Source organism: Ambystoma mexicanum, chromosome 2q (genome assembly GCF_040938575.1).
Source record: "Ambystoma mexicanum isolate Mex_15411 chromosome 2q, UKY_AmexF1_1, whole genome shotgun sequence".
NCBI classification, from domain to species: Eukaryota; Metazoa; Chordata; class Amphibia; order Caudata; family Ambystomatidae; genus Ambystoma; species Ambystoma mexicanum.
This window is the reverse complement of record NC_090924.1, coordinates 189,069,944-189,094,332: the sequence shown is the minus strand read 5'-3', so window position 1 is coordinate 189,094,332 and position 24,389 is coordinate 189,069,944. Positions and strand designations below refer to the sequence as shown.

General features: G+C 41.8%; 1 long non-coding RNA gene across 3 annotated transcripts in view; it reads right to left on the bottom strand.

The window, feature by feature from the left end:
• Positions 1-6,489: 6,489 nt before the first annotated feature.
• The window catches only part of LOC138568931 (uncharacterized), a 43,874-nt gene continuing 25,974 nt past the window's right edge, over positions 6,490-24,389 (bottom strand). Inside the window, exons 1-5 of one of the 3 annotated variants that reach the window (XR_011303007.1) lie at positions 10,185-10,381; positions 7,737-7,835; positions 7,485-7,563; positions 7,249-7,327; positions 6,490-6,808 (exon numbers count right to left, since the gene is read on the bottom strand). This is a non-coding gene — a long non-coding RNA (uncharacterized lncRNA). Of the gene's footprint in view, positions 6,809-7,248; positions 7,564-7,736; positions 7,836-10,184; positions 10,382-24,389 lie in introns of those variants that run through there. The other 2 variants (XR_011303006.1, XR_011303008.1) reach the window with 2 other exon arrangements.

The window sequence follows — 24,389 nt, the reverse complement described above, 5'->3', positions numbered from 1 at the left end:
TTACTGTATGCAGTTTCAAACGGGCATGAGCGGTTGTGAAACAAGCAATAAATATGTTTATATTGTTGCAACATGTTGGTTACTCCTCAGCGTACTTCCAGAAGAGGCATGCCGTTTCTTCGTCTATAAACTGCAGCTTGAAAGGTCATAAGCAGCATCAAAAAGATAGGCTGTCAGCTCATTAGTGTTAGTTATAACGGCTGTGTTCGGTAAATTGGTTCATGAGCAAACTTACCCTATAAGGAATTAAAACATATCTTTGGTAGTTGCCCCCTAGAGGGGTTATTCTCAATGAATTCTGGTCTTACACAGATGATACCCTTTCTGCAATGCCGCTTCTAACTAAACGGTACACCAGGTACCCATAATCGAGCATTCCTCATCACTGTGTGTGCATTTTGCAGTCTGTTATAACTCTGCACATGTCATACACAAAGGGAACATTAACTTTCCAGAAACCCTATGGGGGAGCACCAGGAAATAAAGCTTCTTAGGCGGGTACACCTGACATTTGATCAGACCAAAATACTGTTTAATATCCCCAAAATCTTCATAGATGATACGGGAATGCCCTAACGGGTAGGGTTTTGAATTGTTGACAAAGGGGTAGAGGCTTGTAAAGTCATAGTAGTGTATCTTCTCACCCGGAGCTGTCTCGTGATAGAGCTTGACCACATTAGTCTTGCCTCCAAAAAGAGCGTCACACAGTTCTAGGGGTTCTGATAAATTCTTCTGGTTAAGAAAAATCTTTAATTTAGCCTAATTTTTGAACATTTCTGACCATTCATGCTCCCAAAGCGTAATAACGCGCAGACCCCGGGTCTCAAGAAAATTCATTTTTAAAAGTGTTCTTCTGTATGAATGATCATAAGTACACCCCATCAAGGTGTTATAGTCATCATTCTTACAGCACCGGGGGCACCTGTGAACAAAAACTGTCAAACTCATAGGCCTGTTGTTCCCAATTTAAAGAAGCATAACCGTCTACAAAATAGAAGCCAATCTTTTTCTCACCTTCCCAGAGAGCATGCTGTATAGGTATCTTTACCTGCTCCGGCACATACATTAACCACTGGATGGAGGGCGTAGAGAAGTGTTTTTGTTTACCGTGGTACCTGTCTGGGGGTATGAGGGCTATTGTTTCAGACTTTAGAAACAACCGTTTGTATTTTCATACACATGCTAGCCAGTGTGATAAATGTAAAGGGATCTACGTAGGTAAACCATTTTATCAACTTAGGGGGGTCAGGGTGCAGAAAGTGCACCGTTCAGGTCATTTCGATGATACCATCTTGAAAAAATGTTACAGGCTGTTCTCAAAATATTTACATCTTCACAATAGGTTTTCAATTCTCTCTTAAAATCAAAAACATGCGTTCTGGCATCGTTATACCATATAAGAAATGCCTCCTCATCGTAGCATCATGAACTCTGAACTATAGCACTCAATGGGGCGATGGGTCCCACATCATTTTGATTCTGCTCAGCATTAAAGAAATATGGGAAATAACCTTTTGACCCCAGGAAACCAAAAGCCTTGGGCAGTTTGCTTAACTCCATGTGTAGAAAATTCAAGCTGTCGATAAAGCGAATTTTAATGTCTGGTCCCTCGAGGAGCTTCAGCTTTGCACCCTGAATTATCAGCTTGATGGCGACTCTCTCTTTAATCAACTGCTGTTGAAGAGGAAGTGCCAAGTATCATTCGCACTCCAGCCCCCCACTTTGAAGTGGCAGGAACGTTCAGGCCAAAATATGTGACGTATGGAGAACAGATAAATCAGCAGAGAGCCACAGTTGGGTGCTGCCCAGTGCCTATCAGAATAACAGCAACTACTGAAGTACCGACACCTAAGAAAACCTGGACAGTAAGGTACCCATTGAGAAAACCATATCTACAAGCGAGACACAATGACGGTTGTCAGGATGTGGTACCCGAAGAAGCCAAGAAGATACTAAAGGAAGATGAATGGTGATGTCATAAGGAATCAGATTGACGTGCATATAGAAGATATAACGACCTCAGAATAATGACAAGGAAACGAAATACCATGGATAAGTGACATCTTGAATCCGAGATAAAGAAACTTATGCCACGAACAAGATGAAGATTTCCAGTCAGTTTAAACGTGTACATGGGCAAAGTAACTGCAAGAAGCAAAGAAATTGTGAAGCTTGCTTATGCTAAGTATTGAAATAGATTGCGGCAAGCGCCACCTATACATATATCTACCTCAAGAAGCATGTTATAGATGAGTATAAATCCACTACGCACATGAGCAGAATTGAACAGAGGTTACTATAGGTCTCAAGAGGAGAGTGCTGCAGCAAACAAATCGAGAAATAAGACGGGGAGAAACTCAGCTGAAGGTAACCATGCCAAGAGCCAAGGTTGTATCGGCTGAAATAGGCCAACAGTGGATACAATTAAATAGAAAAAGAACAGAGTATCCTGTTCCGAAAGGTCAAGATAAGCCACAGATGGTAGACGACTGGCAGAATTAAATCAAATACACAAAATTGCATGAAGAGGCCGATTTCACGGTGTCTGAATCACGTGACCAGGCAGGCAGAAGAGGATGAGACTTTCACACCTACGCTTGGATCCTTGCCATACCCATACTCCTTAACTTTCCCAGACCAAGAAGCAGACTCAAGGCCAAACTGCAAGGAAATAATTGACACATGACCACTGACGTAATGATTGATTGTAGCATAATTGAAGGAAGGCTGGGATGCAGACTAACTCCCTGCACCTGGCTGGCTATTCTGCATGCTGCTAAGTGCAAGTGGAAAAGTATGAGTGGGGTTGATGCCAACCCAATCATAGTGGACCGCGTAATCTAGGGTCTTATAGTTAGCAAAACCAATGAGACGTAGTACTTTTAGTGATGTTTACAGTAGCCATTTTGAAGGAAGGGCTTAGTTGGCCCACCTGACATTGATTATCCAATCCCCTCTCCCCGTTACCATATACAGATATAGTACCTATATTAAAGTTACCTTCCTAGAACCAATCATGTCGCATGTTGAAGTTTTAAGAATTACACGTCAGGGATGATGAATCTTTGGTACAAATATTATGTTTTTTCTGAAATTAATTAAGCGAGAAGGAACATCGAGTGTAAACTGATGTTCATTGAACTCCCCGTTTTCTGTATTTCTCATTAAACAGACTCCCTTTGCTAAACAATTGAGTTGTCATTATTATTTGGTGCAAGAGTATGAATCTGCATCCCCATCTATTTCGAGGGCACGGCTGCTCATCTTAAAGGGCTGTTTGGAGACCCCCAGTCCTATGGGCCAGCTGGGGTCCATCCGGCTCACTGTATGAAGAAGAAGCCATCATATCCCTGACTGTTGTGAGCCTAAAATCTATATCCCCGGAATTTCTTAGCCACAAATGTTGTGATAAATTGGCTGACACAGTCAGGGCCATCAAATTCCCAATTGTTTTTCCTAGTCAGATGTTTGGCATCAATATAGTTGGGGATGTGTATACCTGTCTCTTGCATGCACTCCATGTCAAAGACTATGTATTTCTCTGTCTTGTGTACAACTGTTGGGGGTGTCATGTAACACATGTGTTTATCCATTGAGACAATTTCCACCTCACAGCAGGTGCATATCCTACCCTTACAATTATGCTTGACCTTTATAAAATGGCTGCAGGACCCACAGTCTGTTTTAAGATGACATTCTGCTAAACCTTGAGATGCTTTCTCAATGTGCTTTTGAAGACATACTTTGGACCTGGCAAATGTTTTACACTCGGGACATTTAAAGCCTGATTCACTGATCACGACGTAACCGTCTCTCTGACCGATTTTGCAGTGGAAGTGACACTGGTGAGCCACCTTATTGCTGTATATGTGACAACAATGAGGGCATACATTTCGAGCCCCTAGGAAGCCCGGAAGATTTAAGATCCCATAATAGTGCTGATCGTGGTGTAAAATATATACAGTGTTCTTTTTAACAATGTCACCTGCCGGGAAGTATTTCCAAAGCCTGTCCTCATTATACAGAATTTTGATTGGTACTCGGAAGTAGTCTTCAAATAAAAGCAATTTGTTAAAACCAACCATGATATCAGGGGGTATACCCAGAACTTTGTAAACCTCCAAATTCTTTGTCTGTATATAGCCATCAGTAACAGTTCTAGCCTCCAGCAGACCTATAATGCTTACATATGTTCAAAGACCCATAGTTAAAATCCAAAAGCCAATGTTTCTTCTTGGCCATAACCATACTGTAAAGTGTTTTCTTTAGGGGTCTGTATATGCCTCCCACTCTAAATCGGACAACCACAGACACCAGTCTCAATGGTTCTGTTACGGCTAGTTCTGCCTTACTTTGTAACAGTTTTCCTATGTTTTCTAGAAACTCCAAAACATCAAAGGTCTGACGAAACGAAAGACTGGTGAAAAGAGGATGGTTTAAAACTATACTGTCTAAATGGATCTGGACAAAATCATTAGACCCTCCCGTTTCAAGGATTTGTGAGATAAGCCTTTCAACCACCTGTGTTATCATTAATAAACCTTGTACGGTTGATCTTAATTGATCTAAATTTATAAAGTAGAAAACGTCATTGTATTCAACACTTATAAACTTTGGTAGATCTCTCTGGTATGTTCCCATACTCTGTAAAAAAAAGGGGTCATTTCGGACGGCATGGGGGTGCTTTAGGGTTGTAACGCTAAATCTTTCAGCGCACTCTGCCTGATGATTATTTTTGCTTTTCTCAAATATTTCAAAAACATTTTCCTCTGGCTTCGAGTTCACAACCATTTTAAATTCCAAGTTGGTAAATCTTTTACAGGTAAGCGCTGCTTTTTAACAGGGTTTGATGGTGTGATTGTATCCTTCTTATACTAGCATTGGTGTCTTAGGCTCTGCACTTACGTCTGCATCGTCTGTACACAGCCAGGGGTCGACCCCAGATCTTAAAGACATTGTGGGGACTGCAAAACCAGGCTTGGTCTGTATAAGATTTTTTAACAACCGTTTCTTTTGTTTTAATGCATTTTTAAGAGTTGGGGGTCTTTCATTTTTCATAATTTCATTTAGGTGGGGTATTCACCCTGTTTTTAGATTCCTTAGTTAAAAGGACATGTTTGACCTTAGAAACATGCTTACGCATAGATGCTAAATAAAATGTAACAAGGCTGTCTCAATCTACACTTCTGGTGTCATAATCTAATGTTGTTACGCAGCCCTAATGTTTTCCTTTTTGACTTTTTAAAGATGGTTACTGAAATAATTGTTTAACAACACTAACCCTTTTAGAATCTTGAGTATTTACACAGATCCTTGGTGCATTAAGATGTTTAGACTTTGGGGACTTTAATGTCTGTTTATTATGGTCTGTACAATAAATTACAGTTGTACGGCCATGCTTATTTACACCATTGGGCCCTCTGTAAGAAAGATAAAGGGGTTTCGGGACATAGCCTGATCCACAGATAACAGAGGCGTATACAAACTCTTTAGGCTCTATTTTTAAGGGGGAGTCTGAAATAACTATGACCAGCTCTTTTAGGGGTGAAGCAGTAATTATTATAACAGGCTCAGAATGTAGGACGGCATTGGCGCTCTGGTCAACACTCAGGTGTTCTAGATCTTCAGAATTAGTAACATACAGCTCAATGTTGGGGCTTGTTGGTGCAAACACATGTGGTGGGGAGATCTCTTCAGAACCGGGGGACCACAAATCGGGGTTACATGACTAAAAGGGTTTTGGATCTCACAACTGGAAACACGGGGCTCTGTATACTGTCACCCCTGATCTGTGCCTTCGGGGTAGGGATAACATTCAGGGTCTAGAACACTAGTGCTATGCAAAGGCATACAAGATTCAATAGGCTGTGGTATATGTGTGTCGCAAGCTTTAATACTTTGTTGATTAGAGGTAATTAAAACATTTTCACTCCTTTGAGCCCCCCTCCCCTTGTTAAGAGACAATATACTTTTTATTAAAAAGTATGTAAACCCTCGGCCGCCCCATAATCGTCGCTGTCTGCTGTGTACAAGGGTTGTGTATATGCCTGACCTACCATTTTTGGATTGTCCAATGGTAGGACCAGAGAGGTTGCTTGCATTAGAACATCTTCCTCCTGCGCAACACACAATCCTACAATTAAACATATTAAAAACAGCTTTAACGAGGTATTACAGAAAAAAAAAAACCAATACTCTACAATGAAATGGATGGGGCTGTGAGAAAGAGAAATTAGCCCGAGCAAAACTCTATAATGAAATGAGAGGGTATGCCTAGGGCATTACAAAAAAACATTGGTGGGATCCCCTACTTCACTGGCACTCAGGGATAGAACAATTATACATTAAACAACAGTCGTGCCCAGTGGAACTGAGGAAAAACTGGGGAAGGAGACAAGAGCTGCGTCTAATTAATCATTATTTTATTTTCATTCCTTTTAATATATAAAAAAGATACAAAATTGATTCAATAAAATATTATTTCTCCTTCATTCATTCATATTCCATACATACCATTCATCTCCAATATTCTAAAACAATTCATCTATGAAAGCTAGAATTTTACATATAAGCCTTCCATTCCTATTTGTTTAATTTCAAATTTATCTTGCTAGTAATGATATATCCACTAATAATAATCGTCCACATTGTAAACATTATCAACTATGGGTGTCCCGCAGTTTTGTTCTCCGATTGGTTTGGGACTTCCAACATATAAATAGTTTTGACTCAACAGAATCAAGTGAATTTCTTCCAGATAGTTGTATACGTCTTCTTTAGGATATGTGAACATTTCTAATTTTTTATTCTAAAAATAGACAAAAAACAAACAAAAAACGTGCTGTTAAAAACCTTTTTTCGCAGCTCATATCACTTCACCCCGTGTTTCCCCTTTTAGTCCAATATATCTAAATCAGAGAGCACATTTTCAATCCAATGCTCAAAACTGTTTTAATTATTTCCATAAAACGGGGGAGCCAATTTCATAGAGCTCTAGACCCCTCATTTAGTCGGTGACAGTGAAAGGAACAAATCTCCTTCTACCTAACCTTATTTAAAGGGTACACCAAATCATCCATTTTTGGTACACCATTTATACACAGAAGCAAAATGGCTTCATTGTCTCAAAAACATTTTTTTTTAAAAAACATTAACACCATTCAGCAGTACACCCTTATCTGGTCCCTACTAACGGATGGCAGAATCGTCTGCTTTTCACAAAACACACTGTGTCTTAATAGTGTTTACCTTAGCATTTGCATCACAAAGGATCAATCTGTTTCTTTGTTATTTTCTGTTTTTCAACACTCTTATCGTGGCGTTCTATCTAGTAAAACAAAAGACATAAATATGTCTGTTACATAACCACTCAAATATCATGGCTAGTTCCCATATTGACTAAGAGATAGGGCATTACAAAACCACATTGAAATATTAACGGACGTAGCTGTGGAAAAAAAGGTTTTGTTCATTAGTAGGCATACAAACGTATAATGTGTATCCCCACAGGTTGCATCCGCTTTAGTGATGAGGCCAACGGCGTTGGTTCTTCAGCGTGTGAATCTGAAGAAAAAAAGAGACGTTACTCCTACAGCTTCCAACCATGCCTCCATACTACTTCCTTTCTGTTTTTACACAGACAGCCAGAGTTTGGAAAAAACAGCCTACAGAAAAATCATGCATGTTTTACACTGCTGACCTTTAACTAGCATATCCCTAGTGAGAAACATCATTACCTATTACGATGACCGGTGCCTCGCTCAAAACCTTTGAAAACCCCACATCCCAACGCCTTCCTTTGTTGTAGGCGTAATTGTGGTCACCAGGCCCTGGCTCTGAAATAAAAAAAATAAACATACCTCACATAAAGAAAGAAACAATTCATTAAAACTAACTAGTTATCCAACTAAACAAAATGTAACTGCTTAAAAATACCTAACCACTTAACTAGTTAATGAAAACAGCCCTAGAAAAAAGAAAACCTTAATTAACATCCATAATCTCATATAAAGCTGTGCTAATTTCACACAAAACACCAAATTATTAAAATAATCACCATAAGTCTGTATGTTCTGAACCCCATTTTCGTACAGCATTTCAAGCAGTAATTCAGACCCCATTTAGCAGTCACTCAAGCTGCATAAACATCGCTTATGGTATGTAAAAACATAAGATAAAGACATTGTAAACCACAACACATACTCAGGCCAAACACATTTTATAGCACCTGTTTTTTATAAGGGTTTGCCAAAATAAAAAATCCTAAAATACAAATAACAAACTGTTTTGAATATATAAGATCTCAGCTGCGTGCTCCCAACCTGCTGAGCTATCCTGGTAAACCTCTGCTGTAGAGCTTGTCTATGGCTACCATAATCTACCCCTTCATAAATTATCACTTGTTATATTTATAAAGATGTGAGCTGTTTGTCATATGGGATAATCACAAAATAAAAATAAAATTAAAAGGTGGTTCATGGGTGCCACCTTTTATTTTCACTACATGGGCCAGAGATACCACCTTGACTGACCCGAATATAAGACCTACCCATCCCCTGGTCCTACACATTTTATGGCCCCTATTTCTCTATAAAGGATTGTCAGAAAAAATTATAAAATACAAATAACAAACTGTTTAAAAATACAACACCACAGCCTCAGGCGCACATCCTGCTGAGCTACCCCTGCTGGTTTCTGCTGTAGAGTGTATGTATGGAGCCCTTAATGTACTATCAATGCCATGCATTACCAAAAGTATTTTGTGTGCACACCTCCCACGTGCGTGATCTACTGATTTAAACTGCTGAGCCTGTAATAAACAGACTTCATCCCTGACTATAAGCCTATAAACCACAACATAACTATAGGGCATAAACATTTTATAGCCCCTAATTTTGTATCGGGCATGGTCAGAAAAAATCATAAAATACAAATAACAAATTGTTTTAAAAAATACAACATCACAGCGCATGGCCTGTGGTAATTCAGTATACATTTTGTGCGCGTGTGTTTTCAAGAGGCTCCATACACACAATGCTTAAAACAGATGAAAGGGCTTACAGTCTTGAATACACACACACACACAAAATGAATACTGAATTACCACAAGCATGCGCTCTGAAAATGTCATTTTATTGGATGCATATGGCTTTGTGTTTTACATTAGGTTTCAAGAGTCTTGAAAAGGCTTCACAGTTTGCCTGTATCCAACCTCTGAGGCTGTATTAGGATCCAACAGCCCTTGTTAATTACTATCAACAAAGGCTTCTAGCTCGCATTACATTTACCGCCCTGGAGCAAAAGACAGGTAGAGCACAGATGGCAATCTGATTTTCAACTCAGCAACGCTGATCAGCATTTTGCAAAGGCTCAATTTTGTACATGCCTTAGTTCTGTTCCCCTGACACCAGAGTTAAGGAGTCATGTTAAAACAATCAAGTTTTTCAAGGCTGATTTGTAACAAGTAGAGAGAGATCTGGGGCATTCTTATGCAATTCTGCAGCTTCCCCAAAACATCTCTACTTGTAGCTGATAATTGCTCTAGACACCTGCAGGGCCCTGCAATTTAATCTCCCATCTGCCCAGGCAGCAGCACACAGATAGCCATCAGTGGCTTTAAAAGTATACACTTAGTTAGTATGTGGCTTTCCTTAAAAGAAACATGCATTTTCAAAGAGCCGGTCGCATGCTGTGTGGCACATCCACTCATCAGTGCTGACTGGCCTTCTGCAAATGCTGCAGGGGCTTTACTTTACAGGCTGCTACATGCACTTTTTAGTATTTACAGTGGCTATGAATGCAGTGTCTAAACAATGCCTGTGACAGGGAACGGCCGCTAAATCACATTTTGCACATTTTCAACGCTCTGAGCACAAAAAGACGGTTTGTTACATTCAGATAAAAACATATGCTCCTGGTGATTTGCTGTTAAGGGTCAACATACCGTAATTCCCCTCTAAACAACATACTATCAGGAGCATGTGCTTTAAATATAAACATGGCTAGCTCTCATTAACATTAAAAAGAAAAGGCCTGCCTGGGATGGTTGGAGGATTGAAATCTAAGGGATCATAGAAACTGGTTATTTCATATATCTATAAAACTAAATAAAAAATACATATTCAGTACATATTTTAACATTCTATCTGTTACATCTTTTCAAAAAAGGGTCTGCGGGCACTTACTTCATGATTTGGAGTATCCTGCATTCTCTCTTTCACCCCAGGTGCTCACACGCGGCTGCAGAAATGTAAAATGTGAAAGAGACCAGACCGGGATACAACCCCCTATATATCATTTTTGGACCTGACGGGATTCTAGCTATCTCTGAGACAAAGGATCATGCTCTGACATCCTATACCAGGCCATCAGTCCTTTTGCAGTAATTACCCAACAGGCCCTGGGGCCTACGCACATCCTGTGTGATGGGGAATGAAGTGCAGTTCCGCTTTTGAATGCTTGGAATGTAGACACGTATATATCAAGGGCCACATTTTTTGCTCACAACTGATTTTTAAAACTGAAACCACCCTATAACCTGAAAACATTACATCATGGGCTTGTTTCAGAGTCCGGACAAGCATTGACTATAAATACATCTCACCCGTCGCTCAGACAGCTTGCGCAGGTTCGCGACATGCATTAGCTGTTGTGTGGAGAATCCACTTGCTGTCTGGAGCCATGCTGGCCCCTCAGGGTAAATAGCCTTTTCAAAGAACGGCTGCAATGATTCACAAAATCTAGTGTGCTCAGAACTAGCACACCCATTCACTCCATTATTATTGTTGCTAATGAATGATCTAATTAATTGTATATAAAACTAATGTAAGAAATATGATTTAATAATTCAACAGATATCTATATAAATAATATTTATATAACATATTAATTAATAATGTATGTAACATAATCATTAATATTTTATAAATATTAATATTTTGTATATCTATTTTTTGCATTTTTCCTTTTGGCAAAATACATGCATGCATGCTATGCTTTTTATTTTCACGGTTGTTACCACTGAGAAACACATACTTTGCTTTTGTACTATGCTAAACACCCCTCTTTAGCAAATTGACCATCAAGATACCCCCGGGATTCAACAATGTGTATACCTTTACAGACCTCTGGGTATCGTGAGCACTACGCAAGTGGTTTTTCCCAGGGCTTCAGGAGCGGCATCTACCTCCCTCCCAAACCCCTGCTGTATATATACACACTTTACCCCACACTCCTAAAGATGGCCCCGCACAGACATCCTCTCCAGGCGCCCCCAGCACAAAAACTGCAACAAACTTCCAGGTCTTTGCGGGGACCTTCAGGGCAGAATGGACAACCCACATTCCCATAAACTCAAAGAGTTGAGTCTTTCAGGTGAAACACACTAGGCCACTTCCGGATTAGGTCACCCAACATGCAACTAATCAAGACAGTCTTTGGCTGATTCCGGCGCTCCTCACTGTATCATAATAATGTAGATGCAAGCAGCAGAGCAAAGGTCTATTACCCTTAGACTGTAAAGGGAAACAAAACTGCCAAATAATTATTTAGACCTAGAGGTGTTCCACGCTCTGCTTGTAGACAAGACTATTTACACAGTCAAAATGTTTTTTTTTTCCGGTTTTGAAGATGATTTTCAATCATAAAGTAAACAGAAATATTGGTTTGTCTTAGCCTTTGTTTTATTCCAAAAGAAAAATGTTTTGTTAAATTGTAAATTGCATTCAAATCAAAACTGTTACATGATTTGACTAATCCCAGCACACATATTTGGTTGAATTATAAGTTTCATTCACTTCAGTACATATTTTGGTTGAATTATAAGTTTCATTCAATTCAGTACTGTTGCTTCACAGTTCCAAGCTTTTCTTATTCTATACCCAGTTTCATTCAATTCAGTACTGTTTCTTCTCAGTTCCAAATTTGTTCTTAGTCTGTACCCTCTTAGTCTATACCCGACACGTGTTTCTCCGCCTTTCGTTTGGTGGTTCTTCAGGGGAAAGAAAAGTGCTAATTCACTTGTATTTGTTGTATTGATGATATTATGAATTGTACAAGAGTGCTTGAACAACCCTTTTGCGTAAGGAGATGTGTAAAATTCGGGCTGTTAGTACTGCTCTTGACTGCTTTCAATGGTGTCACTTTGTGTAGAGAGAATTTTAATGTCCAAAAACGAGTGGATCCTCAGTGCAATTGCCACTGAATGCACAGTAATCGCACCGCGGATACACTTGTTTTTGGAAAATGGTTTAAATCTCATGGATAGGAATCAGCCTCTGCAATGTCTAAGGCTCCTTTGTGGTTTGCGATTTTCACTAGTTAGAACATGTAATGAACTGGGCAACCAGGTCATCTAGTTCTTCTCAACACATTTGGATCCTGGTAAGAAGGTGTCCCCTACGTCTGGCCCACTTTTGTCTCAATTGTGAAAGCTTTCTGGACCCAGTCCTTTTTCCCTTCTGCAAATATTGGTATAAGTTCCTTCAGACAAAATATATGTGTCGGTATGACATATGAACATAATTTCTTATTCTGGGACAATGCCCATGCACATTTGATAGAATATTATGAATAGGTCATGCCGTGTGATTGGTTTCTCTCATTATCTTTCACCCATAAGCACCATATTCCTTGTTTCTATTGGCCCATTGGACTTGGTGTGTCATAAGAGATATGTATCAGTAGTGGGTCCTGAGCAGCAATATTCATTTTTAATATTATTCCAAAAGTATATATGTGATAAGGGGCAAAATCACATGTTCAAATTTGTGAAGATATGGCACATTTGAAGATGTGATTTTGTATTCCTGTCATTTCAAAGACTATGGTGTTATTAAAATATGCTAATTATGCAAAAAGTATGCATTATAAAATGTTATTTTTTAAATGAAAGCATTGCGTAACACAGATTCTGCTCAAGATCACAAGAATGTGTGACATTGCTTTGTTGTGATGTTTGAGGTGCTCGGTGCTGAGATTTGAATAATCTCACAAAGGATAGAGGTTGTGTCATGAAAGGAGGTTCATGGAAGATGTTGTCCCGGTGGAAACTCCGCTAGTCCTGTTTCTATCTCTCTGCAACTATGTATCTCTTCCCCTTTAAATGCAGGGAAGCCACGCCCCCTCAGTGCGTTGCAACTGTGTTGCGGTTTCCTCGCTCTCTGGTTCTCTCGTAGTTCCAGCCCTCCTTCGTTTCTTCCTGAAAGCCCTCCGTAGCGTTCCTTCCAGAGCTCATTTCTTCCTGCCTACCTGTCTGCTGTTGTTACCTTTATCTGCATGCAGTATTCGAGGGTTTCTGACATTGTTTGCTTTCACTTTCCGTCGCGGCACTCGCCGCTTTTCTTACTCCGCCTCTTTCAGTCCCTTTGATTACCTTACCTTCCTTACAGGAGTTCCCAGGTATCCTGACCACTTGCTCCCGTTTCGGTGCCTTCATTCTGGGGATAAGAAGTTTTCCACCTGCAGAGGTTTCTTTTTTGCACGTTAGTACGGTGACCTTATGCGCTTGTACCATTCTCTCTTTCTTAAACCAACTTAACCTCCTTCTATCTTTTCCCCTGATATTTTCCTTGGTTTCCTTTCTCCTTCTATTTTTCCACCGAAGTTTCATCTTCCTGTTTCTGGTACTCTTCCGCCCTCCATTTTTCTTTTCTTCAGAGCCACAATTCCCAGTTCGCATCTTGCCTTCAGAGTTTTGTCTCTTCTTCGTCCGCTGGATCTCCATCACACCAGCCTTCAGGATCACACCAGCCTTCAGGATCAGATTTGCAGAAAGAACAGTTACTTTTCAACTTACCTGATTTATTCAAGTCATTCTACTGGATCGGACAAGCCATCATCTCCACATCTTCCTGCCATTCCATCTATAGGGGTTTTGTGTGCCACAGGCTTTTTCCCCTACGTGGTCTGCACAGGGGGATTGTCATTTCTGTCTGTGACTGTTACTCAGCACGACAATTCTGGCGAGCTCCCGGAACAGACCATACCTCTTCACAAAAAAAGGAACGCCTGATCTCTCGGCAACGATTCTTTCCGGATCCGACCTCTCCTCCGGCAAATCGGATCTCGAAGCACAGGTGAGCCCCACTTTTGATGACAGTTTGCAACGCCAAAAGATGGCTACGGCAGAACAGGTCCAGGAGTTGCTGAACGCAGTTCAGACCCTGTCTATGGAAGTACAGGGGGTTAAGGCGGAAAATGCAACTCTTCGCCAGATAGTCGCGGCCAGAGACGCCCACCAGACTGATCTTCCACCCTTGTCTTTAGCAGTTGGGAAGTTTGATGGAGCACCCAAGAGAGTCAAGGAGTTCCTGGATGCCTGTATGGTATATTTCACGTTTAGACCGGCTACCTACGCTTCGGATCGCACCAGAGTGGGGTTTCTCGTCTCTAACATGATTGGAAATGCCCTGGCCTGGGCCACCCCATTGGTTACATCCAATAATCCGATTCTACAAGACTACAACGCCTTCACTACGCTTTTTCGACAGACTTTTGAGAGACAAGAGATCGGAATCGCAGCAGGCAAAGCCTTGTTTGATATTAAACAGGGTACAATGGATCTTTTGTCATATATCTCGAGTTTCAAACAACTGGCTGCAGAAGTAGATTGGCCTGAACCAGTCCAATATACAGCATTCAGAAGGGGCTTGCATGAGGATCTGAAAGACGAGTTGGCGCGAGTACCCAGACCTACTACTTTGGCTGATCTTTTTACGCTGCTACTCCAAATCGAATACAGGATATCGGAGCGCAGATCCGAGAAAAAGAAGAGTCGAAACCCAATGTTACCTGTATCCGGATCTCCTTCATCCCTACCACTATCTTCAAACCGTACTGGTGATGAACCGATGCAAATCGGCACGGCCAGGGGACCTTTGTCATCTACAGAACGAAGCCGACGCCGGGACAAGGGTTTATGTCTTTACTGCGCCTCTGATTCACACCTGTTGAGGGATTGTCCTGAGGTTCCTCCATGGCGTCGGAGAAACGACGGACCCGGTCTTAGAAGGAGCCGCTTACTGGGGTTCAGTCAAAGGCTCACCTTGTGCTCAAACATCAGAAGAGGACTCTCGCCTCATGGTTCTTCAAGCAACCATATCCAAGAAGAACCAACAAAAAAAAATGTCTTAGCCCTTATTGACAGTGGAGCTGCAGGAAACTTCATTGATATCCATTGGGCCAAACAAGAAGGCATCCATCTTGTTGATAAACCGGAAGAACAGAAGGTAGAAGGTGTGGATGGCCGTCCGTTAAGTTCTGGACCCATTGTTCAGGCTGCAGTGGACCTTCAGCTTTGTATCTCCCATCATCATGAAACCCTCACTTTTGATGTTATAAGAGCAGCTCACTTCCCAATCATTCTGGGAATTCCGTGGCTTCGCAGACACAACCCGACGATCAACTGGTCTCTCAACACCCTGAAATTTGAATCCGAGTACTGTGATCAACGATGCAGAGTTTTCCGAAGCGAGGTTTCCAACAAGATTAAAGAAGCTGTGGTGACTTTTCCGTCCTTCTCATCAGATTCCCTTTCAGTCCACAATATCCATTCTATCTTCCAAGAGTTTGTCGACGTATTCGAAGACAAGCTACCTAAGACTTTGCCTCCACACAGACCCGAGGACTGTGCAATTGACATTCTGCCTGGCTCTTCGGTCCCATTTGGACGCATGTTTTCTTTAACCATTCCTGAAAAACAAGCACTAAGAGAGTATTTAGACCAAAACCTTCAAAACGGTCTCATCCGACCATCTAAGTCTCCAGCTGGGGCGTCTTTATTTTTTATTTCCAAGAAAGATTCGAAAGAATTACGTCCTTGTATTGACTATAGGGGCCTGAATAAGATCACAATGAAGGATCGCTACCCAATGCCTCTAATAAGAGATATATTGGAAGCCGTAGAAGTATCACGCTTGTTCAGCAAACTTGACCTCAGAGGTGCCTACCACCTTCTCAGGATTAAAGAAGGGGATGAATGGAAGACGGCGTTCCGTACTCCCGTTGGACTGTACGAATACTGGGTGATGCCCTTCGGCCTAGTCAACGCCCCGGCAGCCTTTCAGAGGTTTATGGACCACCTTTTTGCTGACCTTCTGTTTGTCTCAGTTATTATATACTTAAATGACATCCTGGTTTTTTCGCGAAACCCTCACCAACATCAGGCTCATCTCACGGAGGTCATGCAGCGATTAAGACGTCATCAGCTGTTTGCAAAACCGGAGAAATGTCTCATTGCAGTATCTTCAGTACCCTATCTAGGTTTTATACTATCCGAACAAAGAATTGAGATGGATCCCAAGAAGGTTTCCGCAATTCTTGCCTGGCCCTCTCCTTGCAATGTGAAAGAGGTACAAGCCTTTTTAGGTCTTTCCAATTTTTACAGGAGATTTATCGCCAACTTCTCAGAGCGGGTACTACCTATCACAGCCCTATTAAAGAAAGATGTTCGGTTCAAATGGAATTCTTTAGCAGAACAGGCATTCTGCGGGCTTAAGCAAGCCTTTTGTTCTGCACCCATCCTGAAACAACCCGATCAGAGTCGACCTTTTATTGTTGAGACTGATGCCTCTGCTGGAGCTCTAGGAGCTGTGATTAAGCAAGAACATAATGGAGTGGAACATCCGATCGCATATCTCTCTCGCACTCTATGTCCCAGCGAGATCAATTACTCCGTAATTGAAAAGGAATTGTTGGCCATTAAACAAGCCTGCTCTGAATGGAGACATCTTCTCCAAGGATCAAGACATCAGTTCGAGATACGCACCGATCACAGCAATCTCAAGGTGCTTCAAAACATGGAGTGCAGGAATTCACGCCAAGCCCGATGGGCACACTTCTTTGCTCAATATGATTTTTACATAACATACCTTCCAGGAAGTAAGAATATCCTAGCCGACAGTTTATCTCGCAGTCCCAACTCCTTCAATAATCCACCTTTTGAAGGCGAGGTGTTGTTTCCCAAAGTCCGTTTTATACAGGTAATTTCAAAATTCTTGATAGACGTCAAGAAAGCCTCTCCAGAAGCCCTACTTCCGCTTCCCAGAAGTCTATCAAGCCGATTAACTACCAAAGAAGATCTATGGTTTTACCAGGGGAGACTTTTCATTCCAGACACTAGGTTACGAGCACGAATCCTTCATTGGGGTCACGATTCTAAGATAGCGGGACACAGGGGCGTCACCGCCACATCCGAACTCATAAGTCGGATGTTCTGGTGGCCGAAAATGCTTACTGACATCAAACTTTATGTACATTCATGCCCTATCTGTGCCAGAAGTAAGGGATCCACATCTAAACCGGCGGGTTTGTTACATCAACCGAGACTACCTTTGACTCCATGGTCTCATGTCTCTACTGATTTTGTGGTGGATCTTCCCAGGTCAAAGGGATTCACAGCGATCATGGTCACAATCGACAGTTTCAGCAAGATGTGCCATTTTTCTCCCTTAAAGGGATACCCTCTGCTCCCGAAATGGCACAAGTGTTTTTGAGAGATGTGGTACGTCTCCATGGTCTACCAGAAACGATCCTGTCGGACAGAGGTTCACAATTTACCTCAGCATTTTGGAAGACTTTATGTGCTCTTTTAGGTGTAGAAAGAGCTCTTACTTCCAATGGCCAAAAGGAGCGACTCAACGCAACCATGGAACAATATCTGCGTTGCTTCGCCAATGAACAACAGGACAATGGGCATCTCTCCTCTACATGGCAGAATTTTCGTACAATAACACTGTTCATTCTGCTATCAAGATGTCGCCGTTTTTCTGTGTTTTTGGTCGTCATCCTCGTTCTTTCCCTTTGAGTAACATCCCCAGTTCTGCTATACCTTCGGTGGACTCTCTTCTGGATGATATTGCAAGGATACAAAAGAATTCCATCACTAATTTACAGGAAAGTCGTCTCCGATATAAACTCCAAGCAGATGTTTACCGCACTCAGACTCCAGGATGGCAAGTGGGAGATAAGGTATGGCTTTCAACAAGATACTTACCTAGATGGACTCATCCCTCCAAGTTGAGCCCCAAGTTTTTGGGTCCCTTCCCCATCACGGCCCGCATCAATCCGTTGGCTTTTCGACTGAGACTGCCTTCTCAGCTAGGCAGAGTTCACCCAGTCTTTCATTCCTCCTTGTTAAAGACCTATCTCCCGGATCTCCACCATCGGAAGAAGATCTTTAAGTTGCAAAATAAGAAACCGGAGCCAGAAGTCTATGAGGTGGAACGTATTCTGGACTCTCGTTACCATAGAGGTAGACTACAGTACTTGGTTCATTGGAAAGGATACTCTCACGCGGAAGACTCTTGGGAACCTGTAACTAACATCTGCGCCCCCAGATGTCTACGACAGTTCTATGCCCTTCACCCAGGTAAACCCGGGCCCGTTGCCCCAAGAAGGGGACATACTGTCATGAAAGGAGGTTCATGGAAGATGTGGTCCCGGTGGAAACTCTGCTAGTCCTGTTTCTATCTCTCTGCAACTATGTATCTCTTCCCCTTTAAATGCAGGGAAGCCACGCCCCCTCAGTGCGTTGCAACTGTGTTGCGGTTTCCTCGCTCTCTGGTTCTCTCGTAGTTCCAGCCCTCCTTCGTTTCTTCCTGAAAGCCCTCCGTAGCGTTCCTTCCAGAGCTCATTTCTTCCTGCCTACCTGTCTGCTGTTGTTACCTTTATCTGCATGCAGTATTCGAGGGTTTCTGACATTGTTTACTTTCACTTTCCGTCACGGCGCTCGCCGCTTTTCTTACTCCGCCTCTTTCAGTCCCTTTGATTACCTTACCTTCCTTACAGGAGTTCCCAGGTATCCTGACCACTTGCTCCCATTTCGGTGCCTTCATTCTGAGGATAAGAAGTTTTCCACCTGCAGAGGTTTCTTTTTTGCACGTTAGTACGGTGACCTTATGCGCTTGTACCATTCTCTCTTTCTTAAACCAACTTAACCTCCTTCTATCTTTTCCCTTGATATTTTCCTTGGTTTCCTTTCTCCTTCTATTTTTCCACCGAAGTTTCATCTTCCTGTTTCTGGTACTCTTCCGCCCTCCATTTTTCTTTTCTTCAGAACCACAATTCCCAGTTCGCATCTTGCCTTCAGAGTTTTGTCTCTTCTTCGTCCGCTGGATCTCCATCACACCAGCCTTCAGGATCACACCAGCCTTCAGGATCAGATTTGCAGAAAGAACAGTTACTTTTCAACTTACCTGATTTATTCAAGTCATTCTACTGGATCGGACAAGCCATCATCTCCACACCTTCCTGCCATTCCATCTATATGGGGTTTTTTGTGCCACAGGCTTTTTCCCCTCCGTGGTCTGCACAGGGGATTGTAATTTCTGACTGTGACTGTTACTCAGCACGACAATTGTAGCGAGCTCCCGGAACAGACCATACCTCTTCACAAAAAAAGGAACGCCTGATCTCTCGGCAACGATTCTTTCCGGATCCGACCTCTCCTCCGGCGAATCGGATCTCGAAGCACAGGTGAGCCCCACTTTTGATGACAGGTTGATTTTAGAATTAGACAAACATAGGTGAATTGAAAATTCTATTGTGATCTCACAGTATTATTGTTTGACAAAGTATTGACTAATTGGAAGTGAGAAATAGAATTTAGAGTGTATATCAGTTACTTACATGTAGTTATTGATTGTGATTGTTCATCAAATATCCGGTTATAATTGTCTGAGAAGTGATAATAATTGATTAATAAAATGTCCACGATCATGCGCTATCCAGAAATATCCTGCCTAGGCGATGTGTGACTCAAGATTTTCAGTCATGAAAATATCATATTAAAAAAACAGTGGAGAAAGTACTAACACATATTTTGGAAGAACAAAGCCCAGTAAACCAGGGATTACAGAAACTATAGATGACATCTAATAAACAAGAGGAACGCATGCTTGTGAACCTGTCAGCTGATCTCATCTTTCAGCCCAAGTTGGTGGAAAGGAGACTATCTGAAATAGAGATGAATATTAAGCGACTGCTCAAAAGATAGCAGCAGAATTGACACATATTTACAAACCAGTGATTCGAGAGAAAAAGAAATGAAACAATTATAGACTCGATGGAGTGCAAGGAAGACATAAAATGCTTAGAACAAGCGATTTCTAGTACTAAGGACAGGACACTGGCAGTCTGTGTTTACAAAAACTTTGCATTTATGAGATGAAATTATGACTCTCCAAATGAGACTCAAAGACATCCAAAAACAGCTCCTAAACGAATGATAAAAAAGGTGGGTTTGCAAGCTGAGTTTCATAAGTCACAAGTACAAACAATGAAACAGCAAAGAGTCCAGCCAGACCAACAAAAAACACCACCATCATATAAATACAATGACTTGCCTTACAATTGACACACGCATAGGCACAAGGAGAACAGAGTGAGCTGTCTTCACAAGAGCTAGTAGCAAGGATAGAAGAAAGTGTGACACTGAGAGAGCAAGTCAAAATTAATGTAGGATCCTCTTAATGCAGTGTTGCAAATAAAACAGTCTATAAACTTAGTGACAGTGAATGAAACGCATGTTTTTCAACATTAAACCGATTCCTTACAAAGGAATTATAAATAGATACACAAATCACTGGTATCAAGACCTAAAGCGGTCAGGTCTAGTCTGCCAGACTTGTTGAATCTAATGAACATCTACCACAATGAAAACAAGAGTGGATTATTGCAATGCAGAAGACTTGAAGGATAAGAAAGGAAAGAAAAGAAAAGCAGGTTGTGTTATGAACCAGCCGTTAAAATTCAGTTTCAAGCAAGTTTCAAGGAAAGGAGGAAATGCTCCCCTATACCTGAGCCAACCTCCATGCTGCCCAAACCTTTTCTTGTTTGAGTAATACTAGGGGATCTAGTACACTAGGCTAGTTCCAGACAAGACTTTAGGTGTGTCAGGTATACCATTTCCCCTTTCTAAGCGCAGCCTAAGAGACAACAATACCTGAACTCTCTCTCAGACGCAAAGGAATATCTAGACCTTTAGTTGAAAGGGGTAAAGTGGTCAACTTAGTGTGTCAGAAGTGGACAGGAGAGCAAATGAGAGTACTCCCAAGCATCAAATCAGTTAAGAAATGTACCCAAATGATTTGAAAGAAAAAATAATATGATGCTTAATCCAACAGAAACACCATTTAGCCCATTTGGCTAACTTTGAGAAACAAGGCATACAACACAAAAAGGGCATTCTAAAAAACACTTCCTACACAATGGACCATGCAGCAAACACAAAATCACTATGTAGATGAGGCAACACTGGTTTTAAATAACCACGGGAAGAAACGCCATATTATCCAACCCCAGGGAAGGGAATCTGGGCTGGTGTGCAGTTGCAGTCATAAAGTCGAATTAATAAGGTCAAATTACAATAAAATCGAAAACAAAATGTTGAAAAAAAAATCAAATATATTATTTTTTTATTTATATTTTTTTTTAGGTTCCGCGATTACAAAAAAGGGGTAAAACAAAAAATAAAAAATGAAGGGGGGCTGAAGGGGAACCCCCCCATTTCGAATAAAAAACGTAGTAAAAAAGAAATTTGATTTTTTTTCCGACTTTTTTTTCGATTTTATGACTTTCGACTTTATGACATTCGACGTAATGACTATAAACCATCTAGGCCCATAGCCTAAAAGAGACATTAAGAAAAGAGAAAACAGAGGATCCCTATTATGGTGCATATGAGATTTCCTACAGTCACAATGACAAGGAGAGTAGGTATGTAAGCAAGGAGTGGAGGTCAGCAGTGATTTTGACTTTGACAAGAGACCAGAGTGAGGGGAAATAGAAAAGATGTTATGAATGAAACAATCATACATATAAATGCAACAGAATGTGTAATAACGTGTTCAATTATTACACAGGACCCTCAGGTACAGATTCAAGAAGATGTATCCCTCTTCTTAAGTTCAGCTTAGATTTCAGGAGACATCGAGCAGAACACCCACCGGAAACACCGTTATCTCCAAGACACCAACTGACTCTCTCATAAAACTCTCCCAATTCTCAGACAGGCAACAATCTCAGCATTCCACCCAGTTCCCTAAATATTATTCATTCCAGATGTACTCATCCACACACACACACGCACGCACGCACGCACGCACAGGAAGGAGCTGAGGCTGTAAGGGTCCTACAAAAAGAAGCAACCTCTTATGGCATGCGATCACTTCTTTCCCAAAGGCGAGTGGGAGTTAGAGCACACACAGTATAGTGTTGCGTGATGAACACTGCCCAACCTCCCAATAGGATAAAGCAGGGTGAAGGAATCTGGAACAGCTATACGAGGTAATGAAGATAACTTTGTAAAATGAAGCACGTTGGTTGGGTTGTGAGCAACACTCCAGCTTCACAGCACAGTGTATCTACACTACTGCTGACCTTCACTTGCTTTTTGCACCTAAGGGCTAACGCGTAACACACCACAGCACTGGTGTCATTCTCTCGGATCTAAAACATTGTGGATTCACACTCCAGACACTCCGTTTCTCTCAGCAACTTGTAGGCAATTCGAGTACAAAGCATGTTATGAATCCACATTTCAATCTATCACTCTCTCGCAGTGGCTTATAGCAAAGTCACCATGAATTCTAGCAGCAAAACACATTGGGCGTCCACACTCCAGGCTCTCACTGGCTCTTAGTGCCTTAGCGCTAATACATTGGGAATTCTACTAATGACACTATATGGATCCTTTGAATGCAATGTGTCAATCTGCCAATCTGTCATGCTCACTCTTATGGATTGTGTCACGCTGCCATTCTGTCATGCTCACTCTTTTGCATTGTGGAACGCTGCCATTTAGTCATGCTCACTCTTATGCATTGTGGCACGCTGCCATTTAGTCATGCTCACTCTTATGCAATGTGCCACGCTGTCATTATGTCATGCTCACTCTTATACAATGTGTTAAACTACCGTTTAGTCACAAAGAAATTGGGTCCATATTTGTACCGTGAAATACAGCAAAGTCAATCAAGCCAAAATGATCACAGCTAATAGTATCCAGAGCTACCGCAGGTTGTTGCTACCCATATCCAGGGTCGGACTGGGCAAGAAATAGGCCCGGACAACAAAAAAAAAGTGGCCCACCCCTCGCCTCAAAAAAGTGGCCCACCCCTCGCCTCAAAAAAGTGGCCCCTTTCGGGATACCAATGCCCCTATGCCCTCGACAAAGACACTGTGGGGTGCTTCCGAACTGCACACAGTCAGCAACAAAGGCTAGCTATCATCCGGGGTCAGACTGGGCCATGCAATTGTCTCAGGCACCAAAGAAAAAGTGGCCCGCAGTTGCAAATGGCTTTTCATTCCTTTTGTGATACTGTTTGAATAGTACCCAGGCGGAGCTTTTTGATAAAGTGACATGCAAATTGTATATTTTAAAGAATATTTATTCAGCAAGCAACACTGGTCAAAACTACTAGTCGTAGTGTGAATTAACTCATCAAACTGGCCCACATGGGCCAATAAGGGTCCCACTTTGGCCAAATAAACGGTCCCACAACAGCATTTTGTGTTTTTGGTTGGCCCTGGGCCTATTGTCCTACAGGCCAGTCCGAGGCTGCTCCCAGCTCAACTGACTTTTCAGTACTGACACTTTTTCTCTCATCTTTTCCCCCAGCTGCAACCCCTCCCCATAGAAAAAAAGTCATGTTTTACCATGGGCAGGGCCACAATCCATCTCTATCAAGGAAGCCTAAATGCTTTGAGAGCAATGTAGCAGCATGCAATACTCTGTACCTAACTATTCATGCCAATGAACAGGTACAGCCAGCTTCCAAAATGGATACGGTTACATTTCGCTCATGCCCATATTGCCCAACAAATACAACCAGCTCTGATGCCCAAGGGGCCAAAGAGCATAACTGGTACAGCCTGCTCCCAGCTATGGTAAAGCCAGCTCAAACACAATCGGCTCCTGATCATTCTCTGTGAACGTTGCTGCACCCATTTAGTAACAGGTAGAGGAGCGAATTCCCACATATGTCAGGCAATAGATAGCGCAAGGTAATGAAACGGGTATTTGTAAATCAAACCACATCTGGCAGGGATGTCATGTAAGGGTTGCCAGGGCTCTGCCTGGTGACCCCTGAAGCCTCCCTTGCTACCCCTGTGGTCTCCCTTGCTACCCCTAATTTAAAATTGGGGCTCCTGGGCTGTGGTCAGCAGCATGTGGCTCTGTGTTTCTTAAGTGGCTAATTTTCTGATAGCTATAGCCGGTAAGATAGCTCAGTGGGTTCAGCGCTCACTGCTGCAATGTGCGTGTGCTCTGCAGGTTACAGGTTCAGCTCCCAGAGAGGTCAACTCAGCCTTTTATCCTGCTGAGGTTGAGTGAGTACCAACACAGGTTGAGTGACTTTGTAAGTATATTTGGTCTATATGAAGCTCTTACA